Source organism: Ictidomys tridecemlineatus, chromosome 9, assembly GCF_052094955.1.
Source record: "Ictidomys tridecemlineatus isolate mIctTri1 chromosome 9, mIctTri1.hap1, whole genome shotgun sequence".
NCBI lineage: Eukaryota > Metazoa > Chordata > Mammalia > Rodentia > Sciuridae > Ictidomys > Ictidomys tridecemlineatus.
In genome coordinates, this window is record NC_135485.1 from 96,630,427 (window position 1) to 96,652,753 (window position 22,327).

Genomic DNA, 22,327 nt, shown 5'->3' on the forward strand with positions numbered 1-22,327 from the left:
CCTATCTGCATTGAAATTTGTGACTTTTTAAAAGAACATCAAGAGAGAGTTGCATGACAACCCCAGGAACTTAAAAGGAACCAACTCTCTTTCTCTTTTTTTTTCACACTTCTGCTTTCACTTCACAACAATGTCTTTCATTAAAACTAAATAATTATTCCTGTCAAAGCAAGGCCTCAAACAATTAAAGTAAGACTGAAAGTTATTTCCCTCTTTGGAAATCTTTAGTAAAAGGCCAAATATTCATACAATATGAAGAAGAATCAGAGTATACCCTTTGCTTCCATGACACATCTCAACTCAGAGAAGCTCCTAGTGCATCGATGGTGGCCATTTGGCATGAAAATATAGTGCCTGGCAAAACTTTGCAGGGAATTCTATAAATAAATAAGAGTGGAAGGAAATGAAAATTTTGTCAGTCTATAATTTCACTCTGGACAGGACACTGTAGATATTCAAATCCATTGGAGTTACCACCCTTTCCATTCTAGAAATGATTTAGTATTCAGACTGTGCCTGGGCCACAATTAGGAGATGATATGAAGGACACCTGCCTGACTGGGATCTAGTTTCTTGGTGAGATTCATTCCTCCCTTCTTCTCTGCTTGTCCTTCCCTCTTTTCTTGTTCTGAGATAATAGTACATTCACATGAAGTTGTAATAAATAATACAGAGAGATAAGATAGACCCTCTACCCACTTTCCCTCAGTGATCACATCGTGTAAAACTATAGAACGACATCCCAATGAGGATACCACCATGGATAGAGTCATAGACAGAATATTTCCATCACCAGTAGGACGTCTCAAGTTGCCTTCACAGTTATTTACACTTTTCTCCTGTCCTAATTCTGTCATTTCAGGAATGTTATCTAAATGGGAGCACATAGTATATAGTCTTTTGGGATTGACTTCTCTCATTCAACACTTTTTTCTGGGGATTGTAGGCTGTGCTGATGTGTGTTGATGATTTATGTCCTTTTATTTAAAAATCGTTTTCTGTGGTATGGATGTGCCATTCCTCTGTTGAATGACATCTAAGTTCATTTTCAGTGTTTGGCTATTAAGAATAAAGCAGCTCCAGAATAAAGCGGCAGCTCCAGGTATCTGGACATCAGTGTTCATTGTTCACATTAGTCAAAAGGTGGAGACAGACACAGAACACACACACACACACACACACACACACACACACACACACACTGGAACATTATTCAGCATTAAAAAGGATGAAATTCTGATACATGCTACAATATGAGTAAACCACAAAAACATGGTAAGTGAAATTAGTTAGACCTATAAGGACACATATTGTATAATTGCACTCATATGAGGGACTTAGAATTGGTAAATTCCTAGAGACAGAGAGAATAGAAGTTGCCAGGAGCTGGGTGGAGAGGGAAATGGGAGTTATCTGAGTACAGAGTTTCTGTTTGGGATGATGATTTTGTTTTAGGAATGGAGAGTAGTGATGACTACAGAGCCTAGTGAAATGTGCTCAGTGCTACTGAATTGTGCACTGGAAAATGGCTAAACGGGCATCCTATGCACTCCTGTAACTCCCCCACCCCCAAATTTCATAATTTCTAATCTTCAAGAATTTATAATTTTGCTGTAGAAATGAGATTATAAATAAATACAACATGTTAAATCAGCATCATATAAGTAGGAGAAATAATAGAGTTAAAACAAAACTAGTCCAGTGATGAGAAAAAATCCCTTCTCTCTGCAGTGAGAGTGGAAATCATCCTTGAAACAACATCAGAAAGATGAATTTTGTAGTGAACCTCCCAGGGTAGCTAGGATTTGACATAAAGTCAAAGACCAGACAGTCATCTTACAGCAATCTATAAGATGACTGGCTGCTGTCAAAAGGGCATAGCATGGAGAGACTAGGAGGCTGCCCTGTTTCAGGGAACAGGAAAAAGCTGGGCATAATGATTCAAAAGGGAGAGATTCAAATACAGAGGGTTACAAGTAAATGGTGGGGAATTTTGGATGCTAGTGGAGAGGTGCCTGAGTGTCCTTAGACCCCATACTCTCTACAGCTTCCAAAGGAATTTAAACAAGGATACTGAATTTATATAGATTAGGAGAATGTTTTGATATGTGCAATTGTGTTTTTAAGATCTCAGACTAAAGAGCGGGTTCTATTTTTTTTTCAAACAGAGAGAGAGAGAGAGAGAGAGAGAGAGAGAGAGAGAGAGAATTTTTAAATATTTATTTTTCAGTTTTCGGTGGACACAACATCTTTATTTTATTTTTATGTGGTGCTAAGGATCGAACCCAGTGCCCTGTGCATGCCAGGCGAGCGCGTTACTGCTTGAGCTACATCCCCAGCCCAAGAGTAGGTGCTATTTTTATGTGAAAAATATTTTTCTCAATTATAGACTAGAGATGATTATTCACTTAATATGTCAACCAAAATCAGAATAATTTTATTGTTAATTATTTTTTACTCTTTAATTTAGAGCACCTTTTCAAATGTCCATTAGGCATTATTTTGATTTACTCTCATTGCATCCATTTTTCTCATATAGACTGATAATTAAATACCAGAAGAATCAGCACTTTAAATTTTTTTCATTTTTATTTTACTCTTCCTTCTCTTCCTCCTCCTTCTCCTCCTCCTTCTCCTCCTCCTCAAATTTAACCCAGGAGCACTTAACTACTGAGTCACATCCCCAGTCCTTTTTATTTTTTCTTTGAGACAGGGTCTCATTAAGTTGCTTAGGGTCTTTCTCAATTAATGAGGCTTGCTTTGAATTTGCACTCTTCCTGCCTCAGCCTCTGGAACTGCTGGGATTATAGGTATGTGCCACCATGTCTTACACTTTAAATTATTTTTGAAGGACTATATTACAGATGCTCCTGTATTTATGATAGGATTACAGTCCTGGAAAACCCACTGCAAATTGAAAATATTGCATCTACAAATACATTTATTGCACCTGACCCACCAAGAACATCACAACTTAGCCACGTGGTATACTGTATCCCTTGCTTCCCAGAGGTGCACTTTGAATTTGCTGCCTAGCTTTGGGAGAGAGTGTCTTATCAAATCTTGCCAGCCTAGGAAAAAACTAAAATTTAAAATATTATTTATTCTGAATGTATTTTTATATTAAATGCACTTTTGCACCAAAAATGAAAAATCAAGCCTTTAAAAGTCGGGAACCTTGTGTAAATTTTTCATGGACAAAATTATGAGTAAATTCTTTTCAGCCAGTTGACTTTTCAAGTGGGGAGCATGTTCAAAAGTTGAGTCCTTATCTATATTAAATTCTTGCTCATCAATTTCCCTCTTTCAGTGTAAGGTAATAGTAATACTTACTTACACTGTTGTAAGGAAAAAACAGGACTGTGAGTTTTTAAAAATAGAACTCTATTCTAACAATTTAGATAATAAATTTTGGATGGTTTGAACTAGCCCTTATTTATAAATCTTTGCATTCTCCAAGAACCTCTGTACTTGTCACATAGCACCAAGTTATTATTGGTAGCATTATTGAAAATAGCAGCAATACCATATGTATTTAGTTTCCTTTATACATGGAATCTGTTTAATAAGTTTGTTAGTTAATAAGTGAGTGAATTTACATGAATCCTAGTTTTAAAACGATCCATCATGTGTTGTGAAATCATAGTAAACCACAGTTAACCCAGAATTAAGAAGTTATATTTCTTGTGTTGAGTTTGGTGGTGCACACCTGTAATCCCAGAGGTTTGGGATGCTGAGGCAAGCAGATCATAAGTTTCATGTTAGCCTCAGCAACTTAGTGAGGCCCTCCACAACTCAGCAAGACCTTGTCTCAATATAAAAGTAAAAAGGATTGGGGATGTAGTTCAATTATAAAGCATCTATACATTCAATTTCCAATACCAGAAAAAAAGTTATATTACTTGTATCCACAACAAACAAACAATCCTCATAGAATCATTATTTGTTCTATTTCTGGTATGAAACATTTAAAGTAATGCTGAATAAAAATCAAAATTTCATGTCTTCCATTGGCTTTCCTTTGTATTTAAGCAAACAGTATACATGATATAATCAATACATAATATGCTTAAATTTTGTTTTCACTTAAAAGATGAGTTTCATGCTTAAAATTTGATCTGTGTAATATGTACACATACACATATCTATAGGTATATTAAATATAAGTAAATGTATAGATGTATTATCAATATAAAACTATATATTCTAAATTGAAATTAATAATATTTGTGCTTCAGAATAGTCTGTTTCAAATAACATGGTAACAAAACAAAAAATTGGAATAAGATAAATCTGTCTATACAGTGATTGTCTTGTTAAAATTAAAAGTTTCTTTCCAAGTTTTTACAGCATCCTCTATGGGAAAAGCTCTCTGTGATATAGAGGGTGTAGCACTAACCACAGCACATGCACCAAGATGAAGTTTTACATGTAGGTTGTGGATGAGTAACTTAAGACTGATGGTAGTGAACTATTTAAAGTGAGTAGTATTATGAATTGTTCCCCTGTGGATCCATTTGAGGGTTTATAAAAGTCTTGTGGCTAAATGTTAAGGTTGAATAAACAAACAAACACCTGGATACTGTGATATATGAGAAAAGACAGAAACTGCATCTGTGCATGAGTGCAGAGGGTCTGAGTAAGTCGGTAGTAAGAATAGCATGGCCTCTGCATGTGTGTTGCACACTTAGCAGAGCTATCCTAAACACGTGCAAGCCCTCATGGTTTTGGCCATGGTCAGCAATACTGTCCAGTGGTGATGTGGGGCTCCTTCTAGGATAAACCGGGAGTATGTAATTTACCACTGAGTGGCCTATTTATAGTACACAGGAGGATACCTTTCTGTTTTTCTCCCACAGTTATTAAATCTTTGCAGCAGTTAAAATCCAAGATACAGTATGACTTTGCACAAGATGACAGGGTGCTTCCTACACTCTTCCTGTCTGAAAAAAAAAATGATATTAAGTAGTCTTGTTAGAATTCAGGGAATGAATGGAAAGAATGTGAGTTTTTTTAGAGAGTTTGCTTTCAATCACGGTTCCTTATTTAACCTTGCTTGTTAAATTTTTAATTGTTAGTTATTTTTATTCAACAGACAAAGCAATATATGCATTTGGTGATTGTTTTGAGTATTAATTGAGTTGATGGACACGAATACACTAATATCAAGCCCAACATCTATTAGGTGATCACATTCCCTCACCTTCTAATGCCACATCAATTCCCTGTTATCTGTATTGAAACTAATAAAACATTTCAGAGTTGTAGGAATTCTAAAATAAACAAACAAACAAACAAAAAACCTTTACATGTTTTCTTATAGAAGGCTGATGATAATTCATATGGTAAGAATACAGTAACTTCTCAAATACCTGTAAATATACGAAAACCCAGCTCTGTTTTAAGAACTTGATGTATGTTATGATTTTAATCCTTGTATTAATAAGTATCTTATTCAATAGATATTATTACAAGCATTTTTCAGATACATAATCATAAGGGAAAGGTATCAACATACTAGCTTTGTAACAAGAATATAAGCCCTGTAAAAAGAAGACAGGTTTAGCCTCCTTGAATTTTAATAATACTTTACTTTTGACTTAATGGGTACTCAGGAAAGTGTTTTGTTTTATTTTTTTTAATTTTAATTTAAATTGCTAAACCTAGAAAGACAATAACATTATAGAAACTTTTGCTTCTTTGATACAAGAACTAATTAAGAAACTTGGTGGTAAAGATTTATCTCAGGAATAAACAAAGTAGCAAGAGTTTTGCTGTGAAATTTGTCAATAATTTTGGTAATTTACCTCTGTGAATTGGTTTGTTCATTTGTGTAAAGTTGTGGGGAGGGGGGAGGAGGAGGGAAGAGGAGGGAGAAGGAGGGAGGAGAACAATTTTAAGTTTCAGACATGAGGTATTACCAGTAAATTATACTTGGAATGATCAGATTGCATTTCAATAAGTTGCACTGGAAAAAAGTATATGAAAAATTTTGTTATAGCATTACCAGACTGAGGCTTTTACTTATCCAGACTCATTAGCTAGTATCACAAATAAATGGATGTTCCCTTACAATGGAATAAGAGTAGCAAAGAAAGCAGTGTCAGGTTACTACATCTGGATTATTTTCAGTGGTGGAAAATAAAATAATGAGGATGCCAACTGGGCCACCCACTGCAAAATGTGGGTGACCAAATGAGCCAACGGAACCTCTAATGAGTATTTACTCCAAAGGGCTCTGAATGTAAACTACTTCCAGACTGATGTGGTGCCAAACACAGGGGATTAAGTCTGTTGAGGGCTTTTGTTGATCAGCAGCCAAGGCTTCTAGGAACAAAGGAGGGGTCTCCTTATTAAACGTATCGAGAATATTACTTTCAGACAAGAAGAATGCAAAGAATGGATCAAAGAGCACTGTAAAATGGAAGACAAGTAGACATAAGTAATAACAGCATCATTCATACTCTGGATGTAGGTTGATTTTGTTTGGTTAAAGCATTATTCTTTTAGAGGACTTGAAAGCATCACTTAGCATTTATGTGGTCTGCTCTGCATTATAGGTAGTTGTGTGCATGTCTTTGGTTTGATGGTTTTGGGGGTAGAAATGTCTCTGCTCTGTCCCTTCAGTGTGCCATTAATCTCATTGTCCTTTCCTCCTCCAGCACTAAGCAGAGTGTAGACATAAGCTGCTTAATAATTAGTTTTGAGATATATGAAATTGAATTAGGTGGGTACTGCTGCTTTAATGGTACAGAGAGTGTAAGGTAGAACATAAAATACTTTTCTTTTAGGAGCGATAAATTCATAATACAAAGAATTTATGTTTCTAGAGGGAATAGCTCAGTGTCATTTAGAAAGTTAGTGTCTGAGTTTATCCTGACTCATGGATGTTGTGTATCTCACGCTAATCAGATTCCCAAAGCAATGCAAACGACAGGGCACATAAGGAAAATCACATTCTCTATATGTTTACCCAGGGATAAAACAGAACAAGAAAATATTTGCACACTGTGACAAAAGTCAGTGCTGGGATGGATTCTAAGATGGCCACCCAAATAAATGTTTACTTCAGTAAAGCAAAGTAAAGCAAAACAAAACAAAATCTAATTTAGTATATTTGAAAAGTTTAAAACATAACAACAGCAGTTATTTGATTCCTTTTTTCTGTTTCCAAATAGTCGTCTTGACATTTTAGAAACTTCACCTCTCTGGTCCTTCTCAAAGGTTGATTGAATTTAACAGGAAGATTCCTTAAGGAATACCATCAAATGTTAATTGTGAACACCAGTTTCCTCCTCTTTGGGGACAAGGTAACCATATGAGTTTTAAGGATTGACCCTCAGTTTTGGAATTATACTGGATGGATTAAAGGTTTTCCAGTTACCAGCTATGCCAATGTTGCCACAGTTCTAACATTGCCTAGACTCAATAAACCCTCTGCAGAGAGAGGGGCTCACACACTGGGCCACAGCAGTAGCAGGAAAATTGAATTTTAACCAAAAGTTGTGAACACCTTTTGAATCCATCATTTGAGAGTTTCTATAGTAGCAACAGGGACTGACAATGGAGTTACTATTGATGAGTGTTTTTTGTGCCATGGGAAAGGATGTGATCATAAAATCATAATTATCATGATAATGACATTAGTAACGATTGTTGATTGTTGAGTGTCTGCTCCACGCCAAGCACTTTTAGGAGAATTTCACATGCATCATCCTACTGAACCTTTCTGGTGATAATGGCAAAACTAGATGACCACTAGTCTCTATTAGATGGATTAAACTTGCATCCTTGCAGTTATACACATTCAGGAAGTTCACCAAATATGTATTTATCTTTTTTTATTAAACAATCCTTTTTAGTGTCAGAAAATCTTCTCACTTCATTATATTACTGCATTCATTCAATCTTCACAATAGCCTTGTGAAGGAAGTAGCTATATTGTCCCTATTCTATAAATGGAAAACTGAGCTTTAATAAATTGTCAAATTATCATGCATCTCATAAATGGTAGAACACACTCAAGCTACCTTGCTTGAGTGTATTGAAGTTTGATTCAAGCCCAGAATATTTGCTTTGATGAAAATGATGACAATAGAGTTTCAATAAGTGTTAATCAACTCGGTATCACTGAGACTGTGTATTAAGAATCTCTCTGCTTTACTTCTCGGCTACTCTGTAGTTCTCTAAATCTTGTGCTCCTGGTCTAAAGACCATAGATTTGAACTTGGAGTTTGGAATTATGAGGGTGAGGGGAATCTCTGACCAATTGAAATTCTGAGACTATTTCTGGGTCCTCTGTGTCTTCCCTTGGTCAGGCTCTTTCCTTTCCAGTGGTTTCCAATCCCCCGCCCTTTAGTTTAGAAAGCAGTAGAATACTTCTCACTCCTAAAACAATCACTCAAAATAAACGTGAAAAGCTCTCAAAGATTATATGATCAGAGACCAAGAAGAATGCGAGAGAGGTGAAAACTATTGAAGTTGAAAACATATCCTTCCTTTTTCTTTTTAATGCTCACCTCATATTCTCCCCTATTTAGATACTAGGTGAAAGTTATTTATTGATTTCCAAAGTAAACATTTTGTGTAGTACTGGAGTGGAAATGAGGCAGAATTTCCTTTTGGAGGGTTTGGAAGGATGGGTGCGGTAGATTGAGAAAAGAGAGAACCCATCTTGAGAGTGGAGGAGCCTAGGAAAATTATTATGAATCACAAGAAGTGGGAAAACCTGGGATGTACCCTGAGATATGTGAGATGGGAAAGGCAAGAGGGTCTCAAACTAGAGCCTGACATTTTTAGTCAAACAGAGTAAGGAAAGTTTAGCTTCAATTCTGAGCAAAGAACATAAAAGCGCTTCTTTGAAGCAATTGACTGCTAAATGAAAAACAAAACAAGAAGTGCAAATCAGCCTTGTCCTCCAGGAATTTAGCACTTAACTTAATTCCAGAAAAGAAATTAGAATCTGTACTAGATCAAATGCTAATATTTCTTCTTGAGTACTTTTGACTCTGGGAGTGTTTTTCAGTTAACCACTTATGCTTCTGTGAAATCCAAATGGGAAACATGGAGAAAGGAGAAAGAAGATAAGCATGCATTTTGAAAGAGTGTCTCTTTATCATCCCTTGAGTGCGGGAGTCAATGATATTATTCTCTTACTTCCTATCCTGGAGGATCTACAAGCAGAGGCAGTCCTTCAATTTTCCGTAAGCCCCATATGTGACAACAGCTCAAGAATTTTGCCAAAACATTCAAAGCCCAACTTACCCAGAAAGCCATATGGAAAATGAAGTCTCAATTACATCATTAATCAGGTCATTTTATGCTTAAATAAAATTTCTGCTAAATTTTGGGCACACTGTTTCACAGCAACTTTCTTTAAAAGTAGATATAATAGTTGCAATGATTTTAAGAAGATATGGAGCATTGTCTCACCATTTTGTCTCTCATTTTAAATCTTAACCACAAGCCACCCCAGTGGGAAGAGAGAATAAATAAATAAATAAAATCATATGTACAAGTATACATATACATATATATATGGTGCTACCCCAGATGGACGGCTGGGGTTAGGGGTGAATACTGGTTACCCTTAAGCAAATTTCTTAATTATCCTGTGTTCATTATCCCCATTCATAAAAATAGTGATAACAACCAAAATAAGATTACCTGGGAAGCTCTGGATAAAGCTCAAGGAGTTCAGCAGTAGATAGGGGCTCCAAAATATTATATATATATATATATATACTATGTCTTACATTCTGAGGTTTCCTTCCTTCTCCCCTCCCTTCCTCCCCATCTCTTCTTTCTTCCTGCTTTCCTTCCTTCCTTCCTCTTTCCTTTGACAAATGTCAATTCTATGTCAATTCTATTGTGTCCGGCATTGTGTGCTAGTGATCAGATTTAACTGGCGAAGACAGATCTATGGCTTGGGATCATGTCATCACCCTCCTTACAATTCTGTCACTTTCCATTTCCTCCAGGACGAAGAGCCTCTCTGCACGTGGCTGAGCAGGCTTCATCTCACACTGGCCCCACCTTTCTCTCCTTCTAGGGTCACTTTGCTTTCGTTTTCACTGGGCCATCTCCAGTCACAGGGACTCTCATAAGCCATTTCCACTTTCTGAAAACTTTTCCTTAGCTCGAGTCTCTCAACTGGTTAACTCCATGCATCCTTTAGATCTCAGCTCAAATATCACTTCTTCAGGAAATCTTTCTCTGACCTTTAATCTAGATTGGGTTATGCCCAGTGCCTGACACGATGCTGGAACCATGATAAGTGCTCAGTATTTGTTAGTTGACAGATGGCATAATGTAATGAATGGGTAGTGCCACCAAGGAACATCATTGCCATTAATTTTTTTTCCTGTTAGTAATTATAAAGCTTCCAATAAAGTATTTCTTCCCTTCAAATTAAAAACTTAAAAATAAAAAATTGTGCTCCTGTAATACCTAGACTATAATAATGAACATAATTCTTTGAATAAAATTTCACATTGTGACCTTTCTTCTTTTTGTACTCTACTCTAAACCAAAAACCTGTGGCTGCAAAGCCTGGTAGTTGTGAGGAAGTCTCCAGAAAATTATAACTTCCAGGTTCTTCATTAGGATGCATATTGTTTAAAGAAAGAAAGAACGCAGAGGCTTACAAATTCTCTTTCAAACATTGACTATTTGTGAACAATGGTCAAGACCTTTCATTTGCTTCCTAACAGATGAGATTTAAATAAAAAACACAAGTACATTCTTTGGAAAAGTAGAATGGTTAAAAATTTAGCAAGGATGCACAGTTCTGCTAATGAGAAAACCCTCAGCAATTGATTTTGTTGGTATTTAGTTGCACTCTTGTGACTGGAGTTTAGATCTAAATGTTACATTAAACGTTGGTCTTTAAGCCAGAGTCTAACAAAAACTCCACCAGGTGAAAGATATGTGAAAGGACCAATGGATTACCTGCTTTCCTTCAAGTGAAGAGCCTTGAAACTTCTATTAGGACTTTTCGGTGATTGCATACTATATCACTGTTTGTGGTGTGAACTGATAAAATACAATCAATAAGAGTGTAAGTTATAGGTTATAGATTAGTAAAAATCTAGATTATAGATATAAGATTTTGATAAGTGAGTTAAGATAATTATAAAGCAAGAACTGTCATAGACAGGCCTAAGACTCCTTTTTGTTGCTCTCTATAAAAAAAAAACAAACTGTTACAAGAGCTGTTTCTGAGAAACTGAAATGAAAGCTGTTTTCTTATATCATATTGTTTTCTATACTTTGTACCCCAGAAAATGTCCTCAACCCAGGATTTGGTGGTCTTGGTGACCCAAGATTTTGAAGTAGATTCACTAACCACCTGCTTGAACTCAGGATATGGTTGTCTAACACCTGCTCAAACTAAAGATGCAATTGTCTTGAGTTGCTGTGCTAATTGTTGTCTTAGCTTCTATGACTGACTTGCTTGCATGACGCTAAAGGAAAGTCCCTGAGCTGTGGTTTTCATTCTTAAATTCCCAAGACACAGGCCAGGAAACTGCTGTTCTCCCACAGAGCTTCAGTCTCTACAGGTGGGTGACAGTCCCTGGTCAGGTAAATAAAGCTCTCTTTGATTTGAATTTAGACTTAGAGTGTTTTCTGAAGCAGCTTTCCATAACATCACAAGGGCCAGCTCTTTACTAGAATCAGTATTTTGGCTACTGTTTGACAATCTAATGGTGTTAGATTACTTGTTAGTCATTATTTTATAATTTAAATCACCTTATGAGTAAAGATTAATTGCCTATGACTTATGACAAACATCCCAACCTATGTTCACTTGAAATCATGCACTTAAAATTCTTTACATTCTCCCCAATTATTTCTAAATCTTAAGCTACTATATGTTAGTATACATACCACTGGACTTTACATACAAACAAGAACCTCTTTTCATAGGAATTAATTTTCTTGGGAAGAGAAGTGAAAGAATAATAGGACAGATTAAAAACAAACCAGGCAGGGTGACATGTATTCAAATTATTTTGGAGGGATGCTGCAGTTTTTATTGCTTTTTGGTTAGGAAGACCTGTGTGGCTCTTGACTTTGGTGCTCTTGAGAACCCTGTTCCTGACAAACTTTGAGATACAACTCATTAGTTTCACAAAAAGGGCATGTGGCCAAGTTTTAACATAATGGGTGATATTAGCTATTTCAAGAAATATGACATGAATTATCTGAATAATTCACAAGGCAAAAAACATTTTTGTATCTTCAAAAATGTTCCAATAGATAATATTAAATATCAAGAAGCAAAATTATAAGATATAAAGGAAAGTAAAAGTACAAAAAAATGTGGAAAGAGAAAGAAAAACACAATTCTTCTTTTCCCTTTACTCTGTGAAATAAAGTAGGTGCAGTGGAAACGAATAGTCTTAACAGTCAGGGGTTCCAGAGAAACAGAATCAATAGCAGATTGACATGATTGTGGGGTTGGCAAGTCTGAACTCTGTAGGCTGGAAATATAGAATATTTCACTCCTAAGGGAGAATTGCTTTTTCTATGGGAAACTTTTTTTTTTTTTTTTTTTTTTGCCTTTAGGGACTTTCAACTGATTGGAGGAGGCCCCCATCCATTATCAAGTGTAGCTCCTACCCTTAAACTTAACCAACCGGCAATGTTATCTATATGCAAAAAAATACCTTTACAGCAACATCAGGGCTAGAGCTTACCAAAGGTGACATAAAAAAACAACCATCACAAACACCAAGTTGCTTGCTGGTCTTCAACTTTATTATCTGTCCTTTTGGTTCATTCAATTCATAGTCTTAATTCAAACTTCAAAATATAGCTGTTCAGAAAACTCTGGATATAACTGTAAATAACTGTATCTTTTTTTCCTTTAGTTTTTCACTCTCTCACCATTTTTTGTATCTTGCATCTTTATTTGAAAGTCAAAAAGAAGAGAGTAGATAAAGATCAATAGGCAGGTACACAAGACCCCTTTTAACCAATTTTGTGAAGCTTAGGGACCTTTTATGATCATTTTCCATAAAAATGTTTGCATACATGCACATCAAATATAGTACTAATCTCCAGGATATATAAAAAACTCAAAAACTTAATACCAAGAAACCAAATAACCCAATCAATAAATGGGCTAAGGAACTGAACAGGCATTCCACAGAAGAAGAAATAGAGTTGATCAATAAATATATGAAAAAATGTTCAACATCTCTAGTAGTTAGAGTAATGCACATCAAAACTTAGATTTCATCTCACACCAGTCATAATGGCAATTATCAAGAATACAAGCAATAATAAATGTTGGTGAGGATGTGGGGGAAAGTTACACTCATACATTGCTGGTGGGACTGCAAATTGGTGCAACCACTTTGGAAAGCAGTATGGAGATTCCTCAGAAATGGAGGAATGGAACTCCATTTGACCCAACTATCCTACTCCTTGGTTTATTCCCAAAGGTTTTAAAATCAACATACTACAGTGGCACAGCCACATCAATATTTATAGCAGCTCAATTCACAATAGCTAAACTGTGGAACCAACTTGGTGCTCTTCAGCAGATGAATGGATCAAGAAAATGTGGTACTTGGGCTGGGGATGTGGCTCAAGTGGTAGCGCGCTCGCCTGGCATGCGTGCGGCCCGGGTTCGATCCTCAGCACCACATACAAAGATGTTGTGTCCGCCGAGAACTAAAAAATAAATATTAAAAATTCTCTCTCTCTCTCTCTCTCTCTCTCTCTCTCTCTCTCTCTCTCTCTCTCTCTCTCTCCTCTCTCTCACTCTATCTTAAAAAAAAAGAAAATGCGGTACTTATACATAATGGAATATTACTCAGCCTTAAAGAAAAATGAAATTATGGCCTTTGCAGGTAAATGGATGGAACTAGAGGACATCATGCAAGTGAAATAAGCCAATTCCCAAAACCAAAACTGAAATGTTTTCTCTGATGAGCAGATGCTGATCTATAGTGGGGATGGGTGTAGAGAAAAATGAAGAAACTTTGGATTGTGCAGAGGGGAGTGTGGGGAGGGGTGGAGCTGTGGGGATGGGAAGGACTGTAGAATGAGATAGAAATTATTATCCTACATATATGTGTGATTACACTACTGGTGACTCTACGCCACATACAGCCAGAGGAATGAGAAGTTGTGCTCCATTTGTGTACAATGAGTCAAAATGCATTCTACTGTCATGTATAACTAGATAGACCAAATTAAAAAAAAAATAGAAGGGAGACCAGGAGAATAGAAGAAGGGGATCAGAGGGAGGGAGGAGAGGGAGAATGAAATTGATCAAATTATACTGTCTTATTGTGTGCACATATGAATATATCATAACAAATCCCACTGTTACGTATAATTACAATGTGCCAATAAAAAGAAAAAAGAAAAAGAAAAAAAGTTTGCATAAAAATGGAAAAAGGAGCATCATCTATATAAAATATGATTAACCAAGTTTATGATACAGCAAGATAAGCATTTACTTACATACTAAATAACAAGATCTGGTTGTAATAACCACCACAATTTTTAAATGGTGATGAGTGGAAACAATATTTTGAGCTCCAGAAATAGCCGTAATGTGATATGGACATATCTGTGATGTCTACTGCTGACAATGTCATAGACACTGCTAATACCACAGTGATCCATCGTGCACATTCACAATTGAAGGACATGTAGTTAGAGGTTAGTGAATATAAAGTTGTCAAAATTTTCCAATCGAGCTCAGAGACTTCTGGTTAAAAATCAAACCAATGTTTGATGAGAAAGAAATGATGATTTGACCAGCTGAGACTTGAGAATTATCTGTGGATTTATTTTCTCAAGCTTTGTCCTGATGACAAGCATAATAATAGCAGTAGCTAACACTTACAGCACTTATTAAGTGCCAGACATCTTCCTAAGTGCTTTACATATGTTACATCTCATCACTCTTGGAAAATCTCCATGGGGCTGAGATTTTACAGATAAACAGAGAGGCCAAGTAACTTGCCTAAAGGCACAGTGTTTTGTAGGTTGGTGGATCCAGGAATCAAGTAGTATGTGATCTTTTAACTGCATAATTAACTGCTGGCTTCTATGTATTGTCCAGAGCTGTAAAGCAGATGATGGAAGAACAGGATTATGTGAGATTATTTTGTTAGTAGGAAAAGTTATGAAGCTTATTTTGAATATCTCTAAATTTGCATAACATGTTTATTATTGTCTGCCCAACTTCCAAATGATTGTTAACTAAATTGTTACTGTCAGATGCATAGGAGAAACCCATAAACCTTGCAAAGAAAGTCTTTGCTAAGAAAAGTCTATGACTATGCTTGCAAAGAAAGTCTATGACTCTTAACTATTACCAGACATTTGTTGTTGTTGTTGTTGTTACAGGCTGTTGGTGGCTACAAACTGAAGAGTTTGAAATTCTGAATAAGGTTAAAACATTTTAAAATTTATTGTTATATGGTTTTTTACTCTATTGGGATTCTAGAACCACTTTGTCATGAAAATGTCAAAGGTTTTAATAAGATTTAAAATTTAGGAAAATTAACACTGTGTTAAGACATGGCTATTATAATTAAATATTAAATACTTTTCAGCTCTGAAAATTTTTCAAAATGGACAACCCACAACTTGTACCACTTTTTCATTTCAATATGGTCAAAATACATTTTTTTTCTGAAAGGTTTGATGAGTTTAGTATACTATTTTAGAACACATGGAAAATTAGCCAACTCTTGATTTTTCAGAGAAAGGAGAGGGGAGATGGCAAAAGGATTCATATATATTGTCCAGTCAAAATTAGTATTTAATATTGATTTTAACATTCTCCTTTATCAAAATGCTTGCTAAGCTTGAAAGAAATAGAAAAATAATTTAAAAGAAATTAATCTCTTTATGTATTAACTTGTAAGACAAGAAAAATTAAAATTCAAATGCTTGGTTCTCCCTAAATATGCATAATTATAATAAATATACAATGACCTTATTATTAAACTAATTCCTCATCCAGAGCAGGCCTTTCACAACAGAATGAACAAATGATTATGAAAAAAGAAAATAGTAAATCTATAAATTGACCCACTTCATTGTTCTTTTAAAATTTAGTCACACACTTTTATTGAAGACCAACTTAGAAGAAAAAGATAATTTTATTAATTATAATCATTTCTTTTAATTACAAATTAAAACTGCTACAAGGGAAAGTCAACACATTTTGTAACAACAGTGATATAATATGAAACATCTTGAATTTCAGGCAGTATGTCTGAAGAGCTAGGCAAACATTGATTTAGTAAAACATAAGTCATTATTTATAAAGTGAATCTGTAATGGATATGTAGTCATCCAAGTTTTTCTTTCTTTGCTTAACATGTTTTATCCTTCTTTTAAGTTGGTACCTTTCTGTTGAGTTTTCGTATCAGTGAACAAATTGTTTCATGAATTGACATGTTGAAAAGAATTCAGAAATTGTATTTCAAATGTTACCTAAGCTTCATTGTGTAAAAACTTAATTGAGTATTAATATATCTTGTGGAAGGAAGGGAAAAAAATTTCACAGGTTTTACAACATGCAAAAAATATCTGGTGAATAAATGCATAATTGAGCAAGTGAAAGAGAGGTGGGCCCTTGTTTTCCATAACTTTTTCAATAACTCTCACTTTTTGCAAAATTCTGTTATTATGGATTTGCTCACATTTTGGATTTTTACTGTATTCTTTTTCAAGAATATTTAATATTAATTTTTTTTTAAAAAAACTTGAAATTCCCATTTAAGTCTTATCATTCTCTTTCTGATATGGAGTTACTTATGGGAATTTTACTAATTGAGAATCTGGGTCCCACTTAATGTCTATATCCTCTTAGGGAACATTTGAAAAAAATAGGCATAAGGAATCAAGTGGACTTCTCAGACAAATGGAAAGATTTACATGAAAGGAAAAGGGGCAATTTCCTTGCATTGTGTACAGCGTCTACTATTTCTTAATGGCATGAAAGACCAAGTTTTAGAGTCCCTGACAAAGAAGATTGAGATCAATCAAAAACATAAACTTAGGTGAGGCAAACAGGCACTCATAAAAACAGCTTGATAAAATGAGTTTTTGTGATGTGAAGACTTGAGATATTTCATTCCTAAACAACCAGGAAAACCCTTTTATATGTTGGAAATATTTTCCAATACTTATAATAAAAATATTTTTAAAGAAATCTTGTTGGGGCTGGGGTTTTGGCTCAGTGGTTGAGCACTTGCCTAGCACATGTGAGGTACTGGGTTCAATTCTCAGCACCTCATGTAAATAAATAAATTAAGTAAAGGCTCATTGACAACTAAAAGATATTTTTAAAAATCTGTGATTTCAAAATGTCAAATACACTAATTGAACTTATATTTTTGTTTTTCCAAAATCTTATCTGCTTGATATGATCAACTATTAAGAAATTTAAACTTGTCTGTATTCAATATATTTTTATCTCTTAAATTCTTAAAAATGACCTTTGTTATCATTTTATTTATTTTATCTAAGGAATGGAAAGAATGCAAGGAAAACAATCTGTTAGGAATGAGGGTAATTAGTGAAATGGATACTAAGAATTAGGAGTAATTGTGTTCAGGTGCATGAATTTTGTCCTTCTTAGTTAAATAAGATTTTATCAACTGTTCTTTGAAAATGTTTCTAGGCCTGCATCCATGAATTTGGGTTTACTTCACATTACTTACTATATATTCAGTATAGTAGGATTATTATTACTATTCAATTTCCTTGAAATGGTGCTTAATTTTGACATTATCACTCTTGTTTCTTGAATAAGACTGCAAATCTTACACATTAGGCATACTCTCATAGTTCCCAGGTTTGCACCTATTTTTGACTGATCCCTTTAGAAGAGATTGTGACTAGTATTTGTACTTGAACTTGGGATTCTTAGAATTTTATTAATAAAGCTCTTGAAGGTGATAGTAAAACAGTTTACTCCTAGATTCTTTAACATAATTATATATGATATGTATCCTAGTATATCTTTTAATATATGTGCTAATGTATCCTTTTTTTAACTGATCCAGAAGTAATGTTTTACTAATATTGAATTTTGATGTTGGTAGATTTATATTTATTACTTAGTTGATATGTTTACTAATATTGAGTTTTGATGTTGGTAGATTTATATTTATTACTTAGTTGAGACTTCGAGCTAATATATCTTTTAATACATGTTATTATACCATTAATCATTTCTATTATAGTTCATAGGAATTGTAAAACTAGTAGTTTTGCAATGCACACAATTCTGAGTTCTCAATTTTTTACTTCAATAGATGTGGTTAGTTAAATTTTCTGGAAAAACTCTTGTTCTCTTTCAAAATGCTATTAGAGCATCATCTGAACACATATGGACTCCGCTTAACCCTTGGGTTAAATTATCTTTAGAGTTCAGATTCCTGTATGCACTCAATAATTACTCCTGAATCATTGTACATGCACCAGAAATTATAATGTGCACTTACACTGAGATGAGCTGTCCTTAGGGAAATTCTGAACAGCTACAGTAGAATGTGATAAATGTTGTAATCAGCATGAAGCAATTCAGTGGACCAGGTTCTATTTCTGGGGCTGGGTTGCAGAAAGGGCATGAAAGAGCAGACTGCACAGGAGGGTAATAGTCACTTAAATCTTCACTGGGTTATGTTGTAACTTAAATATAGGATTTCTATTTTTATCAGCATTCTTATAAAACAGTTTACTGCTGAGAAATGTGTTTCATTTGCTCTCTCTGTTTCTGTTTATGGCAAATAAATCCATTTTGTATATGTCGATTCAGCTGCAATTTTGCCAAAGATTTCTATGGCATATCCCATATTTGTTGGCCCTCATTGGAAAACAGTAATAATTTGATTTTTGTATTATGTGAAAAGACCAGTTGTGTTGCATTCACAGGTGATGTGTTGTGTGTGTTAGGTGTGAGTCCACAGAGGGAAAACCATTATCCTACAAACACACTGCCCGTGATTCCCCATCTCAGATCATGCTTTAGGCTAGTTAATGGAACCAGCAGAGAGCATGTTTCAAAAATGTGTTCGCTCTATATTATTTCCAGAAAGTTTTTACTCTTAGATGCTTTATAACTTCAGAGGGAAGATATGGTAAAAAAAAAAAAATGGGCAGGGGAGGAAAAAGTGAGGAAGGAAGAGGCAGGGAAGGAGGAGGAGGGGAAGGATATAGGATAAAATAGCTACTTTCCCTTCAATGTTTGGGAGAGCATCAGTATAACATTAAGAGAGAGAAAAAAATACCCCATTACATTTCCCGTAAGTTGTTATTTTTAAGATAATTAACATGAAAATCTAGCACGCTGTGTCTTGTTCTTGTTACTTGATTTATGAATAAAACAAATTTCCATTGAGAAGACATTTGAAGTTGCCTCACTGAGAATTTCCCAAGGCTCTCCAGTTGAGGAAAGCAGTGTTATTAATTATGGACTTGGGAAGTCATAGTACACAATGGGAAAACCCCTCCTCATTGTCCAGAACTGTACCCTTTCCTGTCCCTGAAGGCATGGCCTTCGCCTTCAATTTAACATTGATGGTGGTTTCTGTATACCACGAACTGCTAATGACCTGCTTTTCTCAGTCACATAATAATGGACACTTTTGAAACCTGATTAGGCTGTTATTGGAAATAATGAGTGGTATATTGAAGAATGCATTGGCTCTTGACTAAAATGCAATTGTAATAGTCATTTCTTTTTCCTCTCTCATTTCCCTCTGATAAAACAAACAAGTCATTTAAATGGAAATATAAGCAAGTGATCATAATATTAGGTCAGGCAAAATGAATCAATAAACAAAACAGCAGCTCAAAACTTAGAAATTCATATGTACAGTCCTAGGAGCCTTTGATAACAGTGTGATTTCTAAATCTTTTGTCTGTGAACTTTTAGCTGGCACAGCTGTGACAATGGCCACATTTGGACAAAGAAATAACTTTCTCTCATGCAGGTTATTTTCTATTCCAGTGAGAATAAGAACATTTTTATAACATTTTACAATGTACTTTAACAGCATTTGGTCACTAGATGGTATAGTAAATAGTGGATACTATTATATTTATTGTATACTTGTGGAGAACTGAAGCTTGCCTGGTAATTTGCAATAGATGATACTTAGATTTTATCCAAAACCTGGATTTTCCTCACTGCTCTGCCTACCAGGAACTTCAAACCATAAGAAAACTACATGCAAGAGCTTAACATTGACAAGAATCATAAAGTCAATGAGTAGAAATTTGAAGGCTAAAATATTTGTTATCAGAAAGTGAATCTTATTACTTGAAATATGCAACATTACTGTAAACTCTTTGTCCTAGGATTGTATAATTCTGGAATGTCGGAGGAGACAGAAGTATTGCTCTTTCTGTGTGGAACATCCTGAATCTCATAGACTGCCTTACAAGGACACAGAAAAAAAAAATTCTTAGTGTCCTCTAAGTTTCTGAGGGGAAGGTTAGGGAAGATAGAGGGCCTCTATGCTTTCCCCTTTCATTTACAGAGTAAGACATCACATCTATAACCTCGAAAATAATCAAAATGCAATTGATTCACCAAGTGATAATGGTTAAAAACCTTCTCTGCCCCTTCCTTTTATTGAACACTTATTTTGTTCTATGTAAAGAACATAAAAGAGAATAGGATCAGGGTTCTAAGAGCGGGTTTAGCCTAAGTTTGTGGTATAAATTGTATTTTTTAAATTATTTTTATTTTTAGTGGATTGCAGTTATACATAATCGGGGGGCTCATTTTGGTATATTCATAAATGCATATAACACAACTTTCTCCATTTCACTCCCAAGTACTATACATTCCCTTCCCTCTTTTCTTCCTCAGTTTCCCTTCTTCTACACTATTAGTCTTCTTTCTATTTATTTGCTTATTTATTTTTAATTGGTACATCATAGTTATATATAAAATGGGAATGCACTGCCATGTACTCGTCCATGCACACAGCATAATTTGGTCAACTTTACTCTCCAATTCTTCCCCTTTGCCTCCCCTCCGCCTCACCCTTGGTTCTCAGCGTCTACTCTTCTGATCTCCCTTCTATAATGTTTTATTTGTCTGTTTTATTTCCATAGAGAAAGGTGAAGTCCAATCCCCCTTTGGAGTAGTGAACACAGTGATAGGGTGGGCCAGCACTTTGTGCTGGTTGCCCTGGTAACAGCATCTCCAATCTTACACTAACATCTGGTGTTCTTAAGTGTAACAGCTGGCTGTCTACAGAAAAATTTGAACAAGGAGTTGAAACACAAATGGGAATACCACAAAATAAAAAGTGGTTACCTAGGAGGAATACCAAGAAATAGCTAAGCCGAGGCAGGAAATTAGATGCAACTTGCAAAAGACAGAAAGAAATATATCAGGGATTTAAAAAAACAGATAAAAGAGAATGTTGTCCCTGAAATGTAAAATGAAGACTCTGTGCTTAAAAGTTTTGCACTATTTTTACAAGCAAATTGACCACCACATGTTAGGAAAGAGAAAGATCCAATTTTGGAGAATTTAGACTAATAAAAAGAGACTGTCTTTTGGAGTCTCTTCAGACCCTAACAGAAGTGGCAACTGTGTTCACCAGTTCAGTTATATATCTTGATCATTGTGGTAAGGTGTTGGAAGATTAGAAAATATTCAGGTCTTTCTCTAGAAGTGATTAATGCATATAGCTTTTTATTTTGTGTTTCTATTTGTAAAATTAAACATACTATCATTTTATTTTAAGGATTTGATATTTTTATTTTTGTATTTTTTAATACTTTTCTTAGTTTTCAATGGGCCTTTATTTATTTTTTTGTTTGTTTATTTATTTATTTATGTGTGGTGCTCAGGATCCAACCCAGCACCTTACACATGCTAGGCAAGTGTTCTACTACTGAGGTACAACCCCAGCCCTGATATTTTTATTTTTGAGGAGGTTGTTTTTACTCCATGGAATCACTGAATACATATTGACATTGAAGTAGCACTCATTGTAAACCTTAATACAAATAAAGAATATTGACTATAATATTACTCATCCTTTTACAAAGAGTAGGGTTAGATTATACACAAAAAGTTAGGCATGGTGAAGCATGATTCTTAACCTTGCTCTCTTTTAACTTGAAAAGCTTATTAAATTGCCCATTTTTTTAGTGTTCAAAGAGTCTTCACTATCTGCTTTCAGAGGAGTTCACGTAAGAATGGCTGAAATAGAAGAAAGTCTTTTCCTATAAGCAAATTGAACCAAACTAACAGGAGATTTTCTTATACTTTTAAGATTTAAGTCTCAGAGAGTTGAATGAAATCTCTGGACCA

The 22,327-nt window shown here is 34.9% G+C and overlaps 1 protein-coding gene, 1 long non-coding RNA gene and 1 other non-coding gene across 3 annotated transcripts in view; 1 reads left to right on the forward strand and 2 right to left on the reverse strand.

The window, feature by feature from the left end:
* Positions 1-22,327, reverse strand: part of LOC110597047 (uncharacterized) — a 114,660-nt gene that overhangs the window by 55,421 nt on the left and 36,912 nt on the right. The gene's annotated exons all lie outside the window — the stretch shown is intronic.
* Dkk2 (dickkopf Wnt signaling pathway inhibitor 2) overlaps positions 1-22,327 on the forward strand; it is a 97,937-nt gene that overhangs the window by 48,441 nt on the left and 27,169 nt on the right. The gene's annotated exons all lie outside the window — the stretch shown is intronic.
* LOC120892629 (U5 spliceosomal RNA) lies at positions 157-272 on the reverse strand. The gene has a single exon (XR_005737416.1). It is a non-coding gene; the product is annotated as a U5 spliceosomal RNA (small nuclear RNA).